This window comes from Poecilia reticulata, linkage group LG21 (genome assembly GCF_000633615.1).
Source record: "Poecilia reticulata strain Guanapo linkage group LG21, Guppy_female_1.0+MT, whole genome shotgun sequence".
Lineage (NCBI taxonomy): Eukaryota > Metazoa > Chordata > Actinopteri > Cyprinodontiformes > Poeciliidae > Poecilia > Poecilia reticulata.
In genome coordinates, this window is record NC_024351.1 from 17002835 (window position 1) to 17026337 (window position 23503).

Here is a 23503-nt window from a genome sequence, read left to right on the forward strand (position 1 = left end):
CACTATCCAACTATAAATCAACATAAGTAACCTTATCACACACTTCAGACTGGGGCATGCTGTGAATGTGGAGGAGTTCATCAACCTCGGGATCAAGCGTGTCGAGCAAGGAGCACTAATGGAGAGCAAAGTATTTACACTGTTATGATGCCTTCCTTTCTAATAGCTTTGTTGTTCATAATATAGAAAATGGATTTTGCCTAACGAGTGATAAGCACACTGCACAAAGCCTTGTTAGTTCTGACTAAAGTAAGTCAGAAGTTACACAATTAGACAAGACCTGTTTGTGAAAGGTAGTTATTTTATTTGATTATTAATTAGGTTTACTGAACTATATTACTAATATTACTATTACTAAAATATATGTATTTGAAACATTTTTGATTGATTGAAATGATTTGTGATGTTATGAGAGGAATTCAAAACACAAAAATGATAAGGAGTGTTTATTTTAAATTTCATGCAACGCACAGTAAAGAACACAATAAGTTCTCCCTAAATACTAATTACTAACATTACAGCTCACCTATTGGGACTTAATTAGAGGTTGGGGACACATATTTAGCTCTTAGTGGGATGTATAAATCCCTGTTGCTGTAATTAACCTCTATATTAGGCGATGCACAGCAGGAAAACAGGATAACCTACCGTATATCTCCCACATCAAAAGCCAGAAATCTTTGCAAACTACTCAACCTTTAAACTCTTACATACCACAATGATCAGCAAGTCTTGCATTGCTGCCATTATGAAAAGTAATTTCATCTGAAAATGTTGTTATTGCTTTTAGCACAATGCAATAGAGAGCAGCAAAGATGTACCATTACATCTTTCCATCTAGCACGCTGGCTTATATCGCTATATTGGTCAGTCATCTTCTATAGCGGCTGATCTAAAGCTGTTAGCAGCAGAGAATCACAATGGAGGTATAATCCTCCCCATTTTTTCTGTTGGATGTGTTGTCATGATTTCATTTGCATCTTCTAATATTACAGATTAGTCATGGAACAGTGACAAACCGTGATGACGTGTTTGTTCAGAGACCTAACTGGTTACGAGGAGAAATAACAGTAAAACAATGGCAGAGGCCAACAATTTTTTGTGAACTTTTATATGGTCATCTATCCTATGGTAGCAGTGGTTGAAGGGTTGAAGCTGCCTTTAGGTACACATTGTAATTTCTTGGTTACTCTGACGTGCACAAGAGGGAGAAGTGGACCTGTGTCGCCACAATATGATAAAGGCAGGCAGTGATCATGAAAGTCTGATTTTTCGCCACTTAGTCCGTGTTTCACTCAACATCTTAAATACAATATAGTTGCATTATTAAAATGCTATAAGGACACAATAGGCTACATTACTAAAACACTATGTATTTGTCTACAGTTTAGTTGCTTCACGTTAATGCTCCAAATGCTGGTTGGAAGAGAAGTTAAAATTATCAGACAATCAGATCTCTTCTTTATTTGGATCAGACACAGAGATAAAAACGATGCTGCAAGAGCCAATAAACAAGCAGGACAAAAGTTTAAACAAAACAGATATTAATCTGTTTTTTTAAGGTGATTTGTGGACATCAGGAGATGCTTTCTACTAACATATAAAAAGTTTAACCAAAGGAAAGAAAAAGCTTGATAAACATTATGTTCACAAACACAGGTGGTTCCTCACTGCTGTGGCTGCCAACTCAACGCTTGAGGCGTTTTGTCCAAGTTGTGGCATACACTGTGTTGTGTCCTCTTCCTCGGTCTCAGGTTTTTCCCTTCTTTAAATATGAAATTTTAATTTCTCAATAATAAATCTGAATCTCTGTTTCTTCCAACAGAGAAAATGTTTTTAGTGGATAAGGACAAATTAAAACCTCTGTGCTTACCCACGTTTCCTGTGTAGATTATCTTTGTAGCAAAAGATGCCTAAAAAGGTCTTGGTTTCAGAACATTACAAATTAAAAATTACTTGAGAAACAATAAACCACCCATGATCATGATTTATTTATGCTTCATACTTTAAATATTTTTACGGTCTCCAGCTATGATTTTAGCTGAACTTCACTGGTAACGTTTGCTGCTTGAGGAATGTGGGGACACAAGCACTAAAGCTTTTCCTAATTTTGGAATAAACGTGGCTTGAGATGATGACGGCAAATGCGGAATAAGCTGGGAAACAAGAGTTAAATTTTGGACGAAGTTAGATAACTGGCATTTGGGAAGAGATGCTTGCAGAGTGAAAATAAATTATTTCAAAATGACTAAGTTACATCATGGGGTCAGAGATGCACTGCTCCGTGCACCACTGTGCTGTGACAGGATTATGAGGTTAGGGTTCATTTTACCGGGACACACATGCACCACACAAGGCTGTTCGAGGTAAGGTGTACCCAAATATGGTAAAAACAAATAGTAGGATACATATACACACAGAATATGCTACAGAAGGTTAAAAAATCTATCTACAAATTATATAGATAGATGCAAATAAGTATTAAAGAGAGCTAGTTGGAATACCTTAACGTGGAACAATGCTTCAAAGAAAATGAAAATTAAGAGTGATAATATGGGACATTTTTGGCTTAGAGATAGTTTTCTAATCAGGATATCCATCCATAAAGGGGTTCCAAAAGCAGATAATTTAACCAAAACAAAAATATGTGCAAAATAATTAAAAAAAAAAAAACAGAAGGTTGAACCAGACAGTAGGAGGACAGACGGAGAGAGTGGGGGCTGCTGAAAATTAACAGAGTTTGCTCATTGCCCAAATAAGTACCTATCAACAGAAAATCTGTGCCCCGCTGAGTTGTGGATAAGCAGCCAGAAGAAAGAAGCTGTGGAAATAGAACATGTCCATATAGAGAGGGAAACCAAGGAGAGAGGAAAAGGGAAGGCCAAGGGGTTAAATGCTTCCCCAGAATATGAGCTTTCCACTAGCATGAACCCAGTGAAGAGCGTCCCCCCCAGTCCCAGATGACTTACACCCTGAGGGTCCGCTATGAGCATGACTGAGCACGGGCAGCTGAAAAACTGCCCAAAAATAATACAGTTTTACATGATCCAACTGCCATGTTTACAAGTGATCTAAGCACTAACGACAACAGACATGGGAGTTTTATGAACCCTAATACAGAATTTGTCTTTTTTTTTTCCTGTCAGAAGTAGTGACTTTTTAAGTACTGGTCAAAGATGGGAAAGGAGGAAAACCTGTCTTGACAAACAAAACACCCCACAGATGTTGCGCTCCTCTTTGATGCCCCTGGTCTCCATAGCAACCCTGCCGACCAGTAATAGCCTCCAGCCCGGCCGACTGCAGTGGCGTCACGAAGACGCGCACTCACATTAATCCTCTGAATGGGATCCCAGTGTGTATTTATAGCGACACAGGGACTTGCGAGGACCCGCAGGGGACCCACCCAGTCCCACCACCCTCCCTGAGGCATTACCAGAGAACATCCATGTGTAAAAAAACGGACTCTGAACTCCTGTCATTAAACAGCTTGGACCAAAGAGACAGACACACACACGCAAACAGAAACACGCCCTTAAAAACAGATCTGCCAACTCCCATGGTACAAGTAAACAAGCTCTGTAATTGGCAATAACAGATAGCGGGAATTAAATATTAAAGCTGGCTTGTGTTTTGTCCAGTACATGCAAAGAACACCGATCGAAAGGGCTTAAGAAACCTCTACTCTAATCCAAGGCTCTAGCTCGTTTTTCCAAGTCAACATTTCATGCTTTCCCTATCTTACATTTCCAGTATTCTCAGGCAATCTTTAGCCAACGTTAATGTAATGAGCAGACAAGATAACAATGAATTCACGGCATATTTTTTTAGCTAGCTATTTTGGTAACTAGACTTTAAATGTGGACCCTTCAAAAAACATAAAATAACAATGATGGACGGATGGATGGCCCAGAAAACAATATGTCATCACTGCAATATCAGTGTGTACAATATCGATATCGCAAATGAATGTTTGGAGAGCAGTAATTTTGTAATATATTCTAAGTGTAATAAGCACACAATTTTCTCATGTTAATGTAATATTTAGGCAGTTGGACAGTCCAAATGATATTGCCCTAAATGCTAAAGGTCACAGAGTGATTGAGGCACAAAAGATGAAAATAGGCTTGTATTGATTAATTAATCACAATTTTTAACAATATTATCGCCATAACACTCTAATATCACACAGTCCTAAATAAGCTAAATACCTTATTTTCAAAACTTTTTCAAATAGGGACAGGTCCTTTTGACCTATAATCCATCAGAAATACCAAACGATCAATTACTTCCTTAAATACATAAAATCTGTTTTATTATAAGACATGTTGCATTACGTTCCAACCACAGAACGTATATAGTATACCTTCTCCACCGTCGTTCGCTATAATATATCCACTTTACATCACGGCCTTTCATGGACATTAGCAAGAAATTCTGCTCCATTTTGTAAAGGTGAGAGCAATTTGCAGTTCAAGCCAGGCAGTGAGATGATGATTACATAAAAGACTGAAATACACTGAGAGCATCTGCGATGGAAGCAGGAGGTGAATCCGAGAGTACTTACCAGGTGACAGACAGTAGGACAGAACACTGAGGGGAGGGGAAACACTGGAAGAGAGCACTGGTCCACTCTAAAGAAAAGAGAGAGAGAGAAAAGGAACGTGTCAAGTCATTTGCAAGAATCTGATGTGCTAACTTCTTTATTAAGCTTCACTTTATACACTTACAAGAATATTACAAACAGTTGCTAGGCCCTCAGGGGAGAGAGACTTACACACAAGCACACTTGCAGCATTGTAATCACTGGCTCAGAGAGATTCTCCTCATCCTATTTGGCCAGAGCAGATTTTTTAATTATTCTTCTGGCCTCTCCTAAATAAACCTTTAATAGGAGGCTGGTTTCCTTAAGAAAGGCAGCCTTCATCAAACCGAGAGCTGGAAATGAGCTGGCAAATTACACAAACCGCGTCCGCCTCCGCATCTGGCCTGCTGTAACTTCTGAGCGACAGGTACGCGAAGCGAGAATTACAGAGTCTGTTAAGAGCTTAATAAGCAAAGGCGAAGGCAAAGCGGGGGGTATAAGGAGGGGCAGAGACACAATATGGTTAGGCAAAGAGTGGAACAGTACAAATGAGGGGGGGGGGGGGAAAGACACAATCTTCTTCTTAGTAGGACAAGGATTTTCTCAATATTTCCGTTAATTTGCAGAGATCTGGATTTGGCTCTCCTGAACTCATTGTCACTGTTCTGCCTGGGTTTACACGAAGCAGGACCAGAACAAGTCAGTTATGGTTTTGTAATACAATCGCTTTGCAAGATAAACTTAGTCAGATGGTCATCGACACTGCACAAAACTGTAATTTTTTTGTGTGTGTCTTGAAATAACCTTCCTTATTATTATTAAAAGTGAGAAAACAGTTCTGTGCCTCAATATTATTTGATCAATCAAATCAAAGCAGTTTTTATTTGAACACTGCCAAATTACATTAATGTAACAAGATGCTCAATATAATTTAACTTTAAGTAGTACTAACTGAATTTGTTTATATTTTAACTGTTTAATGGGTAATTTTATCAATACATTTTGCCACAACTAGCCCTTTGAGTGCATTCATGATCTTGATGTGACCTGGAAGAAAAACGACATAAAGCATTTTCCACTGGACTGCTATGAGAGAAATACTTTATAATGACCAGATCCATTCATATCAACCAAAAAAGCTGCAAGATATATTTGATGTAAATAATGTCATTAATAACTGCTACTTTTTTAACATGCTTTCAGATGAAATAAACATGTTTAGGCCAATTGACAGGGTTGGGAACCACTACGAAACATATGACTTAAATCGTACACTGTGCAGCAACCTGAACTGAAACTGTTAACCCAAGTTAACAGCAGATGGTAAAAAATAGTAAAGCTTAATAAGACTGGCTTGTTTTTTTCTGGTATAAACACAACTTTTAAGCATAATGCATAAATTTGTCACAGGATTGAGACTGGGATCATTTCAGAAATTTAATCGCTTTCCACATGTTTGGGAACATTGTTATGTAGGTGCCAACTATCATGATGACAAACTTGTCAACTGAGAAGCATGTGCATTTGAGTGTGAATTTAGGAGAATGAAGAATATTTTATGGAAAATAAACTGCAACTGAAACCATTTATTTTGCAGCAACACCCATTAATACCGACATAATGTTACTCCCACCTCTGCACACATAACACCACGAAAACAAATCCTGCACTGTCATTAGGATCCATCATTGTAACAACAAAACTGTGATATTTATGCTGCAAACCCTGCGAAACCTAAACAACTTGGACTTGTTCTGGATGCTGAATGTAATTTAGGAAAACAGACCTATAAAAAGCAGGATCCTTTTGTGAAGAAAACAAAGCTAAAAATGAAGGAATAAGCTGCTTTTTATGATGTTCGCCTGCTCCTACTGCCTCTCCATTTCCTTTTTGTCTGGACCAGCCTCTCCCACAGCTCATGCAGATCAAGTATTCCACATGTCAAGTGGTTCCACTAGACGAGAACTGTTCACAGGCCTCTCCAGCCAGAGCAGAGAATGGCTGGGTGTACTACTCTGCGCCAAAAAAGGTAAGCCATGTTTTGTATACACATAAACATATAAAAATATACTCAAATAGTGATACAAATGCTATTCTGTTGCTCTGAAGGGACCAAACCAGAGTGAGGAGGGGACGACTACCTCACCAAAAACACATCTGGCGGGTTGGAGCTTGCTTATTTAAACAGTAATGCTTGTTCTGCATCCAGTGACCTGGCAAATTGTTTGCAATTTTTTTGTGAAACAAAAAAAGCCGATCACACAGATTTCTAGTGCTGAGGATTCATCATTTTTCTATCTTTTATGTAGTACTGGATAGAATTTTAAATACACATACGAGCCAGGTCGTATTAGTCATACTAATTTTGGACTTCAGCTGTGCAGTGATTAGTCTATCAAGTAAGAGGGGGGTAGGGGGAAAAACACATATTCATTATTTCACTCTCAACAACATGGTTTCTGGCTACATTTGCTGCTTTGACAATGAAACAACTTAGTTGGAGTTTCTTACTGACGTCACCAGAACATTTTAATGCCCCATTAAACAAGACTTTCCTTATATTTCCAATACAGAAAGAATAAAAGCATGGTACTTACCCAAATGGGCTCATATTTATAGCAATTTAAGCAGTTATTCGTCTGTTATAATTCACTTGCATACGTTGCTTTTCTTGCACAAACTCAGCTTTATCCATAGTCATTAATTCTCACAAGGTCTTTATAGCAGCTAAATATCTGCTTTATCTAAAAAAAAAACTGAGTTTTAATGAGTTTTGGGGTGAATATACTCTTGTATAACTAAGTTTCAAATCTCTGACTCACCCTCACAGTAAAGGAAGCTGGTTGAATTCAGGTAACCAAGTGACCACCAAGGCACACAATTATCATTAACCGGAAGATGCTGAAAGATCCGCATCACTGGCAATGAAGAAAATTTGACAAACATGAACTGAGAGGTTGATAACCAAGAAAAAAAAGCTCATGCTCCAAGACAGACACCTTCAAGTTTGACTCAAATCTGCAGTTATCCAATCTGGATAAAGCAAACATCTTCTGGAGAAATGCTTTATACTTAAACGAAACAAAGACTGAGGTATTTGACCAAAACAAGAGGAAGAATGCTGTACCAACAGTTAAGTACGGTGGTGATAGCATCATGCTGAAGGTCTTGCAGATAGTAGATGGCATATTAAGTCAGGATGACAACTCCCAATTCTTCAACTTCACCTCAAACACAGTTGGGTCATTCAACAAGACAATTGTTGAATGACCTGTTAAGCTATGCCACCTTAACAGGTGGCATAGCTTAACAGGTGGCATAGCTAAACCAGGCCAACACTAAACCACTGGAATGGCACAAAACTTAACCCAAATGAAAATTCATATATATGCCTACAAACAAGTCTGTGAAAGGAAACAATCCAATTGAAATTCACAATATCCAGTCCTGCTGAAAAGAGCAGTCAAATCTTAAGCCAGAACTATCAAAATCTTGTGGTTTCTCTGCCTGTTGGTAGACGCTTCTATCCAAAAATTACTGATGAGCAAGATATATATTTGAGCCTATATGTGTAGTTATCATCATGAGTGGATATGAGCAGTAATCCTTGTCCTCAGGGCTCATCGTCCTGTATGTTTTACATCAGGAAAAACTACAGAACAGTGGTCTTTGGGGACCAGAATAAACTCTGAATTAGTGAAACTACTGAATTATTTAAAACTGTTTTCAAAAACACTATAACTGTATGTTATGTCATCATTCTACCACCCATAAAAGGAAAGTCAAATTAATTAAAACCCCCAAATTATAGTATTTTCACCTAGGATGAATGTACATGCAAAATTCTCATCTGAACTATATCTAACCTTTCAAGCCCAGGTAGGCATTTATAAAATGTCTATAGACATCTTATAAATGTAGTTCATGGGAACTCATAAAATGTCTTCATATTTCAACAATTACTATTCAGTAGCAAATAAAAATCTAAAGATTTAGCTACCCGATAGAATTGGCCCCTTTTCTACCGTCTGTCGTGCATTTTTAGAAGGTTCTATTCCCGGTAACACCCAGCAGTGTTGTAATAATACCTTTTGATCTGAGCAAGAGGTAAGAGTCTAGTAATCTCCCCCCTACCTTTCACAGGATTTAAATGGCACAAACAGTGGCAGGTCTACCTTCGTCACTCAGCTAAGTAGGGGTAATACACAGGAGGGCCTGATTAAAAGGATAGCAAGTACACACAAACCCTGTAGTATCACAAGATGGTATATGGCAAGGGAACATACACAACGCATGTTGGGTAAAAATATCCTTAAAAACAAACCAATGGCCAAATGTTTCATATGCAAGATTACTGAGTGGCGTTTGTTTTGAATCTAGAAAGGTTGGACTTATCAATTAAGACTTTTGACACAATAAAGAACACCGTATACAATTGAGCATATAGTTTAAAACTGTATCAGTGAAATAAAACTATTTTGGTGGATGTTTTCAGCAAATCCAATAAATATATTGGTTGAGAGCTCCCTCCAATCAAGCTTAGGGGTAAAACCAGTTTTCAGATTTGCAGACATTTTTATTTTTTCCTCAGGCAAATGCATTGCTCAGCTGTCTAGACTACACTGTTCACACAAATCTTATAAGTTCTTCCTGCAAAGTTTCTATGAACATGAGCTCAGGAATTTGTGATAATCCCTCCCAAATATATTCTTTATATCCCTAAGCCACTTGTAACCATCTGGATGGCATGCTTTACGTCATTTTCCATTTGGAACCCGTTTTTTGCCCAAGCTTCAATTTGGTTTCAATACTGTCTTTTCCTTTTTTCTGGGACCAATACACACATTTCATATAAAAACACTTTCACCATTCAGACAGAAAACAGTCTCTTTCCAGAACTGTATAAAGGCTGGGCATCTTTGTGGTGTTTATATGAGCATATATTAGTCAGCAACTTGGATGTTGTGTGTTTAAGAGGTTGCCTTAAAAGTCTGACTCTATTTAACAGAAATGTGGTGAAATTACAAATTAGAAGCTGACAAACTATAGAGTTTTCCCGAATGGTTTAAAGGGCTAGTGATCTTACTGTTTGTAAATTTCTGACTTTGAAATAATAATCTTTAAAACAAAGTCAAAAAGCTTTCTGGCTTCATTCTGCAGACTTTTTTTTTAATCCAAACTAATTAAAAATGAGAACAAAATATTTCATCTTCATATACTATAAATGTTAAGATGTTATTTCAACTGTATAAAAGAGAAAAATGTTTATTGTGAAAAAGCAACACATGGTGAGCTACGATGTGCCATAAAAACATCTATTTTTATGTTATAAAGTCAGAGTAACTGGAATTTTCACAGCTTCCAGGATGTGTTTTATAGGCTGTTTTTGAAGTGAAGAAAATGACAGTTCAAGTGCTAACAGCATATGTTCCCTCCTCAGGAAATCGACCCAACCCAAAGTCTGACGCTAGGCTCTCTGTGGGTTTCACCATGAGCTGCTCTGATGCCATCAGCAGCACCTGCCAAGGTACAGAGAGGACATGATCATTTTGTCCCCCACGTCAGCTATGTTCATCCTCAATACTGCTCCTTTGAGAGTCTCAGTGAAAGCACATCAAACAACATCAACTCCCTGAGCAGTGGAGCACTATGAGAAAACCCCTCCCCTTGTTTATCATGCAGCTGTGTCCCACAGAGTGGAGGGGGTCTGGCTGGAATCTGAAGGATAAACATCATAGGAAGCTTTGCCCACAAATTACTAAATTATCCTATTTGAATCTCTTGAATTTAGAGCTGTGTAATAATATCGATATTGTGATGTATATCGATATTTTCTTTCCTAGAAAAAAAAAATCTATATTCATCCGCAAGTATCGTAACATCCAACTGTCACCTTGCTCACTCACTGCTTGCTTCACCAGGAGTGTCAAGGTTAAAAAGGTATCAAACTATTCAGAGCAGGGTACTTGGTGCACTTTATTTACTTTACAAATGCATGTAAGCTACAGTTTGTACTGTTTCAAATAAAAGAAACATGTTTTCTCACCACTTCTTTGATTCATTTTGTCCAGCTGTCGACTTTAAGTCTGTGTCCATGTCCAACCAGAGCCAGGTATTATGTAGTTGGTGCTTTTAATCAGTTTTCAGTTAAATTAATTCAATCCAACTCTATAACAGTCACAAAATGTCACCAAAATCACTCTGTCCCTCTAAAATATTTCATAAAATTGCAAAAGTGTATTGAATTGTATTGTTTGCTGAATATTGCAATATATATCGTATCGTGGGCAGAATATCATGTATCGTATCATGAGATTATTGTATCACTACAGCCCTACTTGAATTCATATATTTAATCATGTTTCTTTTAAAAAATATTTATACCAAAGCTACCATAAGGAGATTTACCTTCGACTACATCCAACTATTGCTTTTATGCCACCAGTTTTTCAGCCAAGCCCTTTTCTATGAAAATAGTTTTTATCCAAAGCTAAAAGACAACTTGAAATAGCTTAAAATTTAGTGCCAAAAAGCAGTATTTGTTTCAAAATTGTTTTATTAGTGTTTGTTAAATGGAACCAAATTGGATTGAATACAATAAGGATCAAAAATACTTGACAGATGATTGGACACATCTGCCTTCTGTTGTCAATCATATTTGAATTGTGCAATGCAATCGGACTCATTTTTATCTATACCTACGAGTGTTATTCACGAAGGAAATAACACCCAATACACGCAGGAACAATTCCACCAATTGTTTTGGGAGCAACAATTTTTCCATCAGATTGCAGTTGTCACTATAGCAATAAACACAACAGTAGCAGAAGTGACAAAAGAGATAACAATTGTTTGGATGAAATATTGTTTTAAATTAATGATTGCACAGCAGGTACAAAGAAGCTTTACTAGCCTACCCCCGACTGGGCTAAAACTAGTTTTATGGCTGATGCATCAGCTCCTTTTCCCAGTTCGTTGTAATATCGCCTGGTTGTGCACCTCTAAATTTATTTTGCAACTCTACATGAATCAAATACGCCACTTTTTCCTCAAAACGGCCCATTTGGAAAGTGGTCTTGCAAAGCAGGTTCTCCTGCACCAGCCATTATGCGACGCCTCTATGAAAGCGGTCTTTTTGACTAGAACTTCTCAAACGTAGAAGTCAAAAATAAAAAACCTTCACCGCTTGCTCAGCTCGCACGCGACCAAAGCAAACTTTTAAAAGCATGGCTATAATTCAGCCTTTAAATGTTTGTGTTGAGCATGCAGTGAGACTGAAGTGAGCTTATATCTGTGTGAACAAAAAAATAATGTGGGGCTTGTATTCTGGCACTTGCTTGGCTCTGAGGGTACACTTGCAACTTTATAAAGTGCATTTAAATTAACCACACCACCAGCCAATCACAGACAGGTCTTTTTCATCAACAATATTCCTGTGAAATAACAGCCAATCAAAGCCAGCTAAGCAAAATATTGCACCAAGCGGCAGATATTACTAAACAAAATGCTAGGTTTTAAGGAAAAACAAGAAAATGTAATATTACTTTAATTTTGTACCCTGTGAACATTTTGTGAAGTATACAAATATGCTGACTCATCATTGTCCATTTTAGTATCTATTTCTTTTATTTTAATAAAGCTTGTTCTATGAGCCAAGACTCATAGAAATCTTGGCTCTATGAGTTAAACTTGGATTAATCCAACTTAATCCAAGTTTAAGTTGGATTTAATTCCAACTTAAACTTGGATTTAAGTTCAGTAACTTAAATCCAAGTTACTGAACTTGGATTTAAATGAAGTGCATAAAATGTAATTTTTTTTATTTTAATTGTACAATTTCTTATTATTTTTTTGGATCCTGTCATTGGTGTTTAAGTACTATCAATAATTTCTTCCAGCAACACATATTTTTCTAGTCATGTTTTCAAATTTTCTGTCAACTATACAAATTTTTTAAACACAAAAATGTGGGAGCCTGCTGGTGGTTTACCGGGTAATCGGTAAATCCTAGTTTAGAGCATTCATTTTATGCAGGCAACAGTAGGGAACCCTTCAACATACTATAAACATGCACAACCAAGTATTTAAAACTGAGTATTGTATTAATTAAATCACCAATCACTTAAAAGCTGCAACTTACAGAGGTCACACAGGTTAAAGCCTGACAAGAAACATTCTCTTATGATGTTGATCTCACACATTTTCCAGGAATCTAGCTATATCTCACAGTGTTGAATGAAAAGTACGCTGCGAGACCAAAGAACGTGGGAGAAATTGAAACAGAGGCAGAGTCAAGCGCGAGGTATCCTAAGCGACGCAGACAACAATGCATGAAGAACAAAAAGCAGTCGAACAATGGGAGAGATGCACAGACAGCAAAACATTTCACATACACTTTGACTTTTCAATTTTATCCTTTCTGTGTGATGCTGTCAGGAGCCAGCTCCCCTGAGGGCTAAAGAGAGACAGGCAGCCAGAGAGAGTAAAAATGCAGGCAGAGAGAAAAGGTGAGAGGGAGATTTTTTCCTGCTTAGTGAGTCATAGAGAAAGAGCTCAAGAGAGAATATTGCTTCTTTCGCCTTGGAGAATGATGGACGACTGTCCTTAACGAGGACAAAATTAGGTCAGGGTCTCTTAGGACATGCACATCTCTCACACACGGGGAGAGCACTTCTCCCTTTCCACCATTATTCTGGCTAATTAGAGGATTACATTAGCGGGAACCAATAACAGGAAGCCATTCAACCCCAGCTAATACTTGTAGCCATTAGAAGGTATAATTTGTGCTGGTATGACATGAACACTGTAGAGATGTAGTCTCTGAACAGAGCTGCAGACATGCACTACTTTAATGTTACTTAAACCCTTTGCAGACCTTGAATCTCTAACACAGGATGAAACCAGTAATTTCATTTTGGATGAGTGTGCTATACATATTCCAATTATGACTCTTTGCATATATGAAATGATGGCCATACAGCAACAGCATTTTCTGTTATGTTTATGATCTGGATTTATTTTCCCAGCATCCATCGTCATTGCATTTACAGTTATGGGCAAAAAATAATTTATTTAAAAAGGTTTTAAATCCATTAAACAAGACTATTGCTTAAAGGCTTGAGTTTTATACAGAGGCAGGAGTTTTGGTGAGACACTTGAATAACATTTGCTGTTTGTCATTTCAGCTGCTCAACGTTGGTGCTCTGCTGTTGTGCAGTAACCTTTTCATGCTGTGTGCAGAACGAAATCAGATTGCAGATGCAATTATTTTTCGCTCACTATTCAATCCCAATAACATGCGGTTCGTTACTCCAGATTTAACGCCTTAGTATAAACCGAGAAACAAGTTGCTTGTTGAATATTTCCCATGGCATAACAGAATTGTAATTTCACCACCCTAAAAATCCACCAGCATTATAAGATAGTTTTTTTTCCAACTTTACTAGATATTCATAAAACGGAAACAGATCTCCAGGTTGATTCCACACCTTTTTATCCAAATTAAGTGTGACGGCTTTCTATTGCTAAGCATTGATGTGGGTTAGGAGTTCTAATCAATACTCTTTATTCTTAGGCCTAAATTCAACACCTGAACGATGGCAGATATCTTTTTATCTTTCAATATTGTTAAATATTCATCAATAATTTTCTTAAAATTTCTGAAAAAATAACTCTGGTGCAAACAATTACTCCATTAGTAACATAAATATGAATCTAAGTTCAAAACAAAAATGATAAAACAAGATTTAAACCTGACAATGTCTTATAGATTTAAAACTAACAGTAAGGTTAATAGTAAAATGTTCAAAGTGAGGCGCAGAGAAGAACAGACAACAACACATTTTGATTGTAATCCTTTCACAGCTTTTAGTCTGTGTGACAAGCTAATCATCAAGGGCAATGAAACTTGCGAGTCTCAGGTCTTTGTTTTTGCGACTTAAGTGTGACTCAAGTCTGATTCACGTTTCACTTCCTGTAGTCACTGTTTATTTATTTGTTTCAGGTGCAGAGATTAGTATACAACTGTATTTTTGTGAATTCAGAGAAGAATGTAGATCCATTAAAAATAAATTATTTTTGACTTTTCAACTGTTTGGTCACCAGACAGGGACAATCAATTGAACAGCATCGATCAATTTCTCAGTGCATATATAACATTTAGAATAATTGTCCCCACAAAAAAGGTAATAAGTACAGAAACGTAAATTGTGGTTTGAGCTATAAAGGAGAAAGCTGGGGTCAGTCCTGTACACCTCTTAAGTCCTAAGTATAAACAGAGTTGATGACGTACTATATCTGTATATCTAATTTTATACGACATTATAATGTCACTGTAGGAATAACGTCCTGCAGCATCTGGCAAAGTAAGATTTAAAGCACTCCTCTTATGATATACTTAGACTGTGACACTTTTCTAAACTTCGTCTTACTCCCACAGTTTGTTATGATGGCCCATCTAATGGATGTCAATGAAAAGCCAAGAGGTCTGTTGACCGGTATTTGAGAAGAAGTTTTGCGAACTGTGGAAGGAGTCCTATTGCGACTATCAGATGGTGGTTAGAAACATGTGTGTGCCTGGTTTTTCTGCATGTTTATTCTCTCTAAGCAGTTGTTTGTTTCTCTGTGTGCAATTTTTACTTTATGAAGTGTAAACGTTAAAGAACGCCTGACAAAAACAACATTAAAACTCACTTTGTCTTTCAAGAAATAAAACAAATAAGACCATAAATAAAATCCAGTGTAAATACTCAAGCACATTCCGCCCGGCGATTTCTGCAGGAACTCCCCTCGGGGTTATTAGATCTTGCATTGAGAAAAGTGTACAATGCCTTGTACTCATCACTTCAACTTAGCTGAGCAAAACTGTATGGCGTAATTATCGTCTTGTACACCAATTGGCTCATTGCAAGTGCTGCTCTGACAGACGTGCACAAACTATGTTGCTTTCTTTTTAGCAGATGTTACATGCAAACGCTCATTTCTGCGATCAAAACTGGATCTGAGGCTCAACTTCCCCCAACCGTCACCCATCCAGCCTTAAAAATGCCAAAGCATAATCGATGCAATTTCACAAAGACACATGCCATCTCTCTCTGCCTTCCCAAACAGATGGGAACAATGCTGCAGAAAGAGGAAGAAGCAACATTCCTGCTGTTTATCTAGTCATCTGATCTGGCCAGCGAGTCATGTGTCGAAGGAGAGTTAGAGGCTTGGCAGGACGCTTTGGGCCAACTCTGGCCAGCGTATTCTGTTATGTTTTCAGCATCCAAGCTTATTTTTTAATGGCACCCTTTGTTATAATCTGAAATGGGTTCTCACATTCATAAAGTTGTCAAAAATATCTCACGTAAATTTAGACAATGTACAAAAATGCTGTAAATGTGCTGACTTCAATGATCCGGTGTTTTGTAAAACTGCTATTTATACGTCTTGCTGTGCATTAATAGCTATCCCACAGAGGACAGTACCAAGCCAAGTATCGCATTCTGGAGCGAAGGTCAACAGTTTAATTGGAAGTGCAAATTATGTTCACAAGTAATCCCAAAGTGGATTGAGCCACGGGTAAAGTGAATGTGCACATTGCAAGAGTGTGTGCATTTAGCAAAAGGCAAGGGAAGAGTTCTGATGTATTTTTAGACCTGCACGTGTAGCCAAACTCTGACTTTTATTACCACAGCATTGTTTTTGGTCGTCAAAGCCTTTTTCAGTCACACCAGGGTACTTCAGCTTTATGCCTGTGATTCAGCTAAACTACCACTGCCAATTTTTTTTGTAAGAAAAGAGTTAACATTGATTTGATGACTATGGCTCTCATCTGTTGGCTTAACAGTGAGTATTTCCCCCCCTCTTTCTGTCCATGCTGCCTTCATTTGTCGTATCTCTCTCCCTCTGTCTCTCTCTTCCCTTGTTATTCCAAATCTGCTGCAGGCTGATAGTCTGCAAAGAGTACCCTGTCACTATATTCTCCTTGCAGCCACACTTACCCTTGCAGAGCAGACACAAGCTCTCATCATTGATCTTTCTCTGTGTCTCTGAGAGGCAAAAAGTGATGCTGCATATCTTATAATCGTCAACATCCGAACGAGTCAGGGTTGGAGCCGGATTCAGTGCAGAGGCTGTTAAGTGGAGCCGAATAGAGTGGGTTATCGGTGCAAAGAGCAGGGGGCGAAACTGAACCTTTTAGCTGTGTCACGGGCCAGTGGAACTACACATCCACAATGGCACAGTGTTCGTATCTTAGATACTTGTCAGTTTGAGTTCACAAGCCAAATGACCCCGTTAGCTATGCCTGATATTTCTTGGCATGGATAAAACTAAGCCTGCATTTAGGTATTTTTAAAAATAATTTCTCCTCATTGTAGAGACTGTAATAATTCGATATGTTTGACATAATACTTTTATAAATGTATGAATTGAATTGTGACACTATTCAATTCAATAGTGTCACAATAAAAGCTGTTCAGCAAGACGTGTTCTTGATCCTGTCTGCTTGCACCATTAAGTGAGACTCACAAATACATTTTCTGCCAATGTCAAGGTCTGGAAATTTATCTGCGGGTGGGACAGAGTTCCAGGGTGTTGGATCTATGCAAATATTTGCAGTGCAAGATTAGGTGTGTTGACTCTGTGGCAGGTCCAGCCAACACTGATGCAACATTGCAGCTGCTGCAGATAGCACTGGCATCTCAACTGTTCAGAACGTCCTCAAGTTGTCTGTTTTTATATGAAGGACTGACCTTCATTAGTGTTTTTCTCCCCTGTTTCTTGAAAGTAGGGCTATGCCAATTGGGCTTTTCTATTTTTCTATGGTTTTAAAGAATACAAGATGTTCAGGAGTTTGTTTTTTTTGATAGAGAAGTAGTTTTGGTTCAAACAGAAAAGGAAGGAATTAGATGGTTCTTTCTATTTCCACATAAAAGCGTGTTTACCAAAGCTTTATCTGATTTTTGTTAGTCAAAAAATTTGCATTAAAGTAGATAGTGGTGGTTGATTTGTTTATATATTGAAAATCGAGGGAGTTCTCGGCATCCGTGCATTGAAGGGAAGATTCCTTAACGATCCAAAATGTTTGCTTTATCGCTTTTAGCAACAAAAAATATGTCATTCCATTGATTTTGACAAATGATTTTTGGATAATTATTCTGCACAAAAATGTGATACTCCACTCAGACCTTCCTCTTTATGAGTGCTGCATTGCAGAAGGATTGAGTTGGTTGTTCAGTGGGTTTCAATAATAAATAGAGCTGGTCAAAGAAGCTTACAAGACTAGCAATCACCTTTTACCTTGGTTCTAAAAATGCACCAATCAGGCTTTAAACAGCCAATACTGACACTTTTTTTCTTTTCCAAATATAAGGAAAATAAAAAAATATGCAGTGGAAACAGAAGCAACAACCAACCAACCAAAAATAAAAACAGGTCAAGATAAGATTTGCATAGTAGGCAACAGAACAACATACTGCTTGTTTTCTGGAGGTGGATGTGTTGATGTTTCTCATAAAATCGGTATTGAACCTGGTTAAATTTTCATAGCAACCTGTGCCGTGTTAACTTTACCTTTGGCAAGTGATTACAACATTTAAGAACAACAGAAATAAATTCATACATAAGAAGTCCTCCAAATGTTTAGTTGACTTTGTCGAGTTGGATCTGCCGACACTAAAACACTAGAGCAACCAATAGGTTTTCAATTTTTAAAAAGGGATAACCAATTCTAAATTTGTTACCACTTGAAACAGGAAATGCAAAAAGGAAAAACATTCACAAGATGTATTTTATGTATTTTTCATATTATGTAAAATCACATCTTTTGATCTTTGTATCAAGTTATAATGTTATTCCCTCATCAAAAACATGCCCAACGTGTTGCTTTAATTTTTTCATGGATGTTTGAGAAATCCTAGACTCTCCTACGGCAACCATTCAGGTGTCCCTCAGTGTTTGCTCCCACAATGCACCACCTATTTTTACAAAGCTTATCCTTGGAGTTGCAATCTCCAGCTGAGCTTCCTCCTCACTGAGTGCCGGAAAGAGTCAAATTTCTTTAAAGTTATGTTTGATTTATGCAGCATTTTTTATAACTGAAGGTAACTGATTGTTCAATAGAAAACATATAATACCTTTAATTAGGCAACTGTATTGCCTAATTAAATGGGCATTTCAGAATACAACAGATTTGAATTGAATTTGGATTGATTTGTATTCAGTATAACTGGATATAAATTGAACCACTTTGTCTTGTAAAGTGCTCTGCAATTAAATTAGTTGTAATTTTGTGTTATATGAGCAAATCAAATTGAAAATCATTAACTAAATTATGTTTTTGAAGCAAACCAACATAAAAATAACTCCATTTCATTTAAAGAAAAAAAAAAAAAAGAAAGATAAAAACATAAAACACATCTAATGCCAAGTTAGTATTGGGACTACTATTGATTTTTTTTCTAAGGTTTATTAGATAAACATCTAACCCATTAGACAATAAGAAGATTCGAGCTACTTTCTCAAACAACTAGTTGGAACAGGGAGCTCAGGCAACTGATTGAAGCTGCTACTGAAGGAGACTGTTCCTTCTCTGAAAGGTTCTCTGGGTTCTGCTTGTAGCTGTTTGGCCAACAAGAGGCTGTATCAGCCCATGTTTCAAACAAACCTCATAGTACTTTATCAGGATTTTATCTGCTAGACCAACACAAGGTAGCACATAACTGTTAACGAGGGGAAATGGGACAATTCCTCACAAAAACATGAACAGTTCAGTGTGTTTATTTATCCCCCCTTACTCTGATGATTCACTAAATAAAAGCTAGTGCAGTCAATTTATAATCACAAAATAAATAGTCAACTTGTGCAATTTACATAGTGACTCTCTGAAAAGGCAGAAGGTTTCTACCTTAAGCAAGCTTAAGGTACAAATAAAAATTACACCAAATATGAAAGACATTATGCAGCACTGGATTGTTCAGCATCTGTATGCAACCCTACAAAGATATAAATGTCTACCAAGCTGACAGGCCAAGTAAGGACATCTTTAGTCAGAGAAACAACCAACATGCCTTCGGTAACTCTGGGGGAGCTGCAGAGATCCGTAGATCAGTTAGTTCTGCCCTCCACGATTCAGGTCTTTATGAAAGAGCGGCACAAATAAAAGTAATCAGCAAACAGGTAGTCAAATGGACACATATTGCACAATTAAAAAACACTACAAATCCCACTTAAGACACCATGTCTACAAGGCATGAACCGATTGCAGTGTTCTGTCCAACTTGCCAATTCATATTTTGGCCTATACCTATTTCTTTTATAACTCAAGACCTCATGAGTGGTTAAATGGGTTTGAGGTGTCTATAAATATAGTTGGCAACAGCAGGGTGAGTATTGTTAACTGCACCCATGCAGCTATGATCTGGAGGGCAGGTCTGTCAATCAGTTTTTTCTCATGGCAAAGCAAAAAGAGACTGGCTGATTTTTTGTGGAGTTAGATAAGATCAGTGGGCAAAATCACATGCAAGTATCAGCCGATCACACAACGTTAAGAAAATTGGGACCAATTGATTGGTGCATCATCCCTAAAATCAACAGAGAAACATGGGGCAGCAATATGCTATGGAGATGCGATTCTTTGGATAGTTTAGTTGATCCGAACATTAATAGAAGTAACCCTGGCAGAAAATCATTTTGAGGCTGAAAGCACTTTCATAAACCTTGTAAAAGTTTGCACAATTTTACCAAAAGATGTCAAGCAAAATTAACATTTATTACTTTGGCATATTTAAGCACAACATGCCTCAAACATGTTTTAAATATTTATCAGCTCAAGTGATTTACCCTTTCTACGTTAGAAGTATGTAACAATATTAAACTTTTGTGTTTGCAAAGACGTCTAAGTTATAAGATTACCTTTAGCAAAAACATTTACAGTCAGAATGTCTAAGATGATCTGTTCAATACACAAGCAAAAAAGTAAATGAAAATGGTATACATTATAATTATATTCATTTTATTTATTCACCCACCCTTAGGACAGAGTTTCACCTCCATAAAAATCCATTTCAATGCACCGTGTGCTCAGGAAGAAAATATTGGCCTAATTTATCAACAGGCCAATATATTGACCCACCTCCAGAGGAGATACTTTTTTAATATAGGAATATAAGATATTTTTTTTAAAAACAACCAAACACTGATGCAGTCACATTTCCCTCATTGATCGCCTCATTGTAGTAAAAAGGCCACTTTCCACGAACCCAGCACGATTTTATTCCCTGCTTAAAATAAATAAGCACTCGAAGCATGTAACAATTAATCAGAAATAGCATTCATGCTACACACCATTAATGTAGATTACATCATTAATTCCAAACGCATTACAGAGCACAATCACATCTCAACTTCAGCACACTGAGCTTGGCACGGGGGAGTATACAGAGGCATACAGCAGCAACAGCTCTCATGCAACCTACTTATCAGTGAGTAATGTCTGGCAGTGGATCAGCAAATGCTGCACATCACCCTCACATGAATGAGACTGAGAAAAATGAGCTTTGTTGCTTTCATCATTCAGTACAAATGTAATAAACAGTGCGTTGTCTCCAGGATGTTTAATGCAGAAGAGCAAAAAGCACAATAATTAGTTAATGGGATCTCTGGAAAAGAGTGAGTAAGATCAGAGGGATAAAGTAGATGGTTTTAGCCGTAGAGAAAAGGATGAAGATCTATGTTACATCTATATTATGCATATGTTTTAATCAGATGATGACTGATGCAGACTGGGTTCTATGCTAAGCCATAGTAGAAGAAATTAATGTTGCAGAAGGAGAAAAGAGTCCTTTAGTCAATTGTTACCAGATGGCTTGAAGCCCTAACCAGGGCTGAGGGGAAATAAAACAAGTTCTCACCAGTTCAGCATTAATATTCTTCAGCGGGAGAGGTTCATGTCTCGGCCTACAAGAGACAAAAAAGGGACATACTGTAAGATTCGGAGGGACTTTTCACAAATCGCATTAACCTAAATCTGGTCAGGCTTGCGACTGCACTATGCAATGTCCTGGTATTATCCCTTGCAAAAGAAAACACAAAGGGTAGACCTGACAGACTCAAAGTCTGTAATTCAACGTGTTTTTAAAATACTACTCCAACACTGAGTATGTCAGTCGGCGTGCCAGGCTGCTCGTCTGCCGGCCTTTTCCTTCAGCTGGCTGTCGGAGCTTCTACAGTCCCAGATCCTTTGGCAAGGTGTTAACACATCCATAAGGACGACTGGCAAATTTTTCAAGCTTCTGCTGAGGAAAAACTACGCTGATGATGCGCTTTGCTGGATTTGTGCCAGTGTGCAGCATGCCAAGATTTTCACACTTATTGTGGACTGGAACCAATGTTTATACTGATACATGGGCATACTTTTACAACATGATGAAAACAGAATCACATCCACGATTACGTAAGCTCTTACTGTAAAAGTAATGTCATATTTCCTGGGCAAAGACCCAGTTTTGAAGCACAATCCATACATTTCCAATAGGTTATTCTGGACCCATAGACTTGGCCCGCTCTGTCTGATATTAAATCAGATTTGATGTGTTTGGGATCACAGTCATGTTTGGAACACCCAAGTTGGTCCAAGTTTCAACCATCTAGCCAATTTAAATATATGCTAAAGAAAAAGAAAAACTTCCACTTTTGTGAAGCAGAAAATACTGGTAGAAAAACAAACCATTGGATGATGCCACCATGTGAGCAGTGATCTTAGGTGCAAAACCCATATAGCTTGATTCCTCCACACAGTTTCTGCGATTGCTGCCAAACATCTTTTGTCTTATTTGGCGTATCCATGTTGGTAGCTACAAATTGTATCTATTAACGTCTTGAAAATCCAAGCTTTAACTTCCTGGCTGATTTGTTAGTTTTCTGTGTAGCCCACAGACTTTCAACAGGGCTGAAGTTAAACCTTATGGAAGATTCCCCAAGCTTCAGTTTGGGGAATGATCTTCTGTATAAAAGCCTGCTTCTATGCGTTTTCATCATCTTTTGAACTATAAGGATGGAAAGGAAAGATGATTAAGAAGTTTAAGCACAACCACTGAGGCTCAAATATGAAAATTCAAGTGTAAATCTCTGACATATCCTTTGACTCATTGTGGCGTTTAGCAAATAGAAAGTTTGGTGATGACCTAAAACAAGAGTAGTTTGGCTTCCTTTATCTTCAGATAGTGAGAAAAAAATAAAGTATGCATTTTTATTCAGTGTATGTATTCTTTTGTTTTCAACTATATCTGAGATTTCATATTAAAAATTTGACTCAGATGGTTAACCAAAAAACAACAACAACCAAACACTCAACTTTTGCATTATCTTTAAAGCCAAATCTAAAATGCCATTCATGTGTATGGCAAGATTCTGACCATAACTATAATTTGGTTAAAATGTATGTTATTTATATATATTCATATGCATACTTGGACATTCACAAAATGCAAATTGGGAAGGCTAGATAAAACGGCACAGGATAAATATTGAAATCAACCAATAGGTGTTGTCAAAGGAGAGCCTGTTTTGACTGAGCGCTCCAACTCATAAAAGAAGCAGTGCGATATAAAAACAAGGAGAGGAAATGAGCAATAGAGCATCTTCTGTAAACTGCCATGAAGTGGAATTCAATTTAAGTGCCACCAGTAGAAAAACCTCCTGGCGAGCAAATCAATAAAATGTTGGCAAGCTCACTATAGCGTAACCACAGAAAGAAAAATTATTTCCCATCTTTTGCAGAGCATATCCCTTAAAGCCATTTTATAGTACAAACTCTAAAATATCTTTAAATATTTCTCAGCTGTCTTTTCATCAGTAAAACCCGGCCTCTAAGTTGTACTGTTTGGTTTGTAGGCAAACAGTACTCAGACGATAAGTATTGTTAATATGATTGGCTGA

General features: G+C 37.5%; 1 protein-coding gene across 5 annotated transcripts in view; it reads right to left on the reverse strand.

Annotated features, from left to right (window-relative positions):
• The window catches only part of plcb4b (phospholipase C, beta 4b), an 85119-nt gene that overhangs the window by 58041 nt on the left and 3575 nt on the right, over nucleotides 1-23503 (reverse strand). For 4 of the 5 annotated variants that reach the window (XR_001776093.1, XM_017302198.1, XM_008398322.2 and 1 more), the window contains exons 2-3: nucleotides 21478-21523; nucleotides 4565-4631 (exon numbers count right to left, since the gene is read on the reverse strand). The gene's annotated coding sequence lies outside the window, so the exon portion shown is untranslated. The remainder of the gene's footprint in view (nucleotides 1-4564; nucleotides 4632-21477; nucleotides 21524-23503) is intronic. The other variant, XM_008398323.2, reaches the window with a different exon arrangement.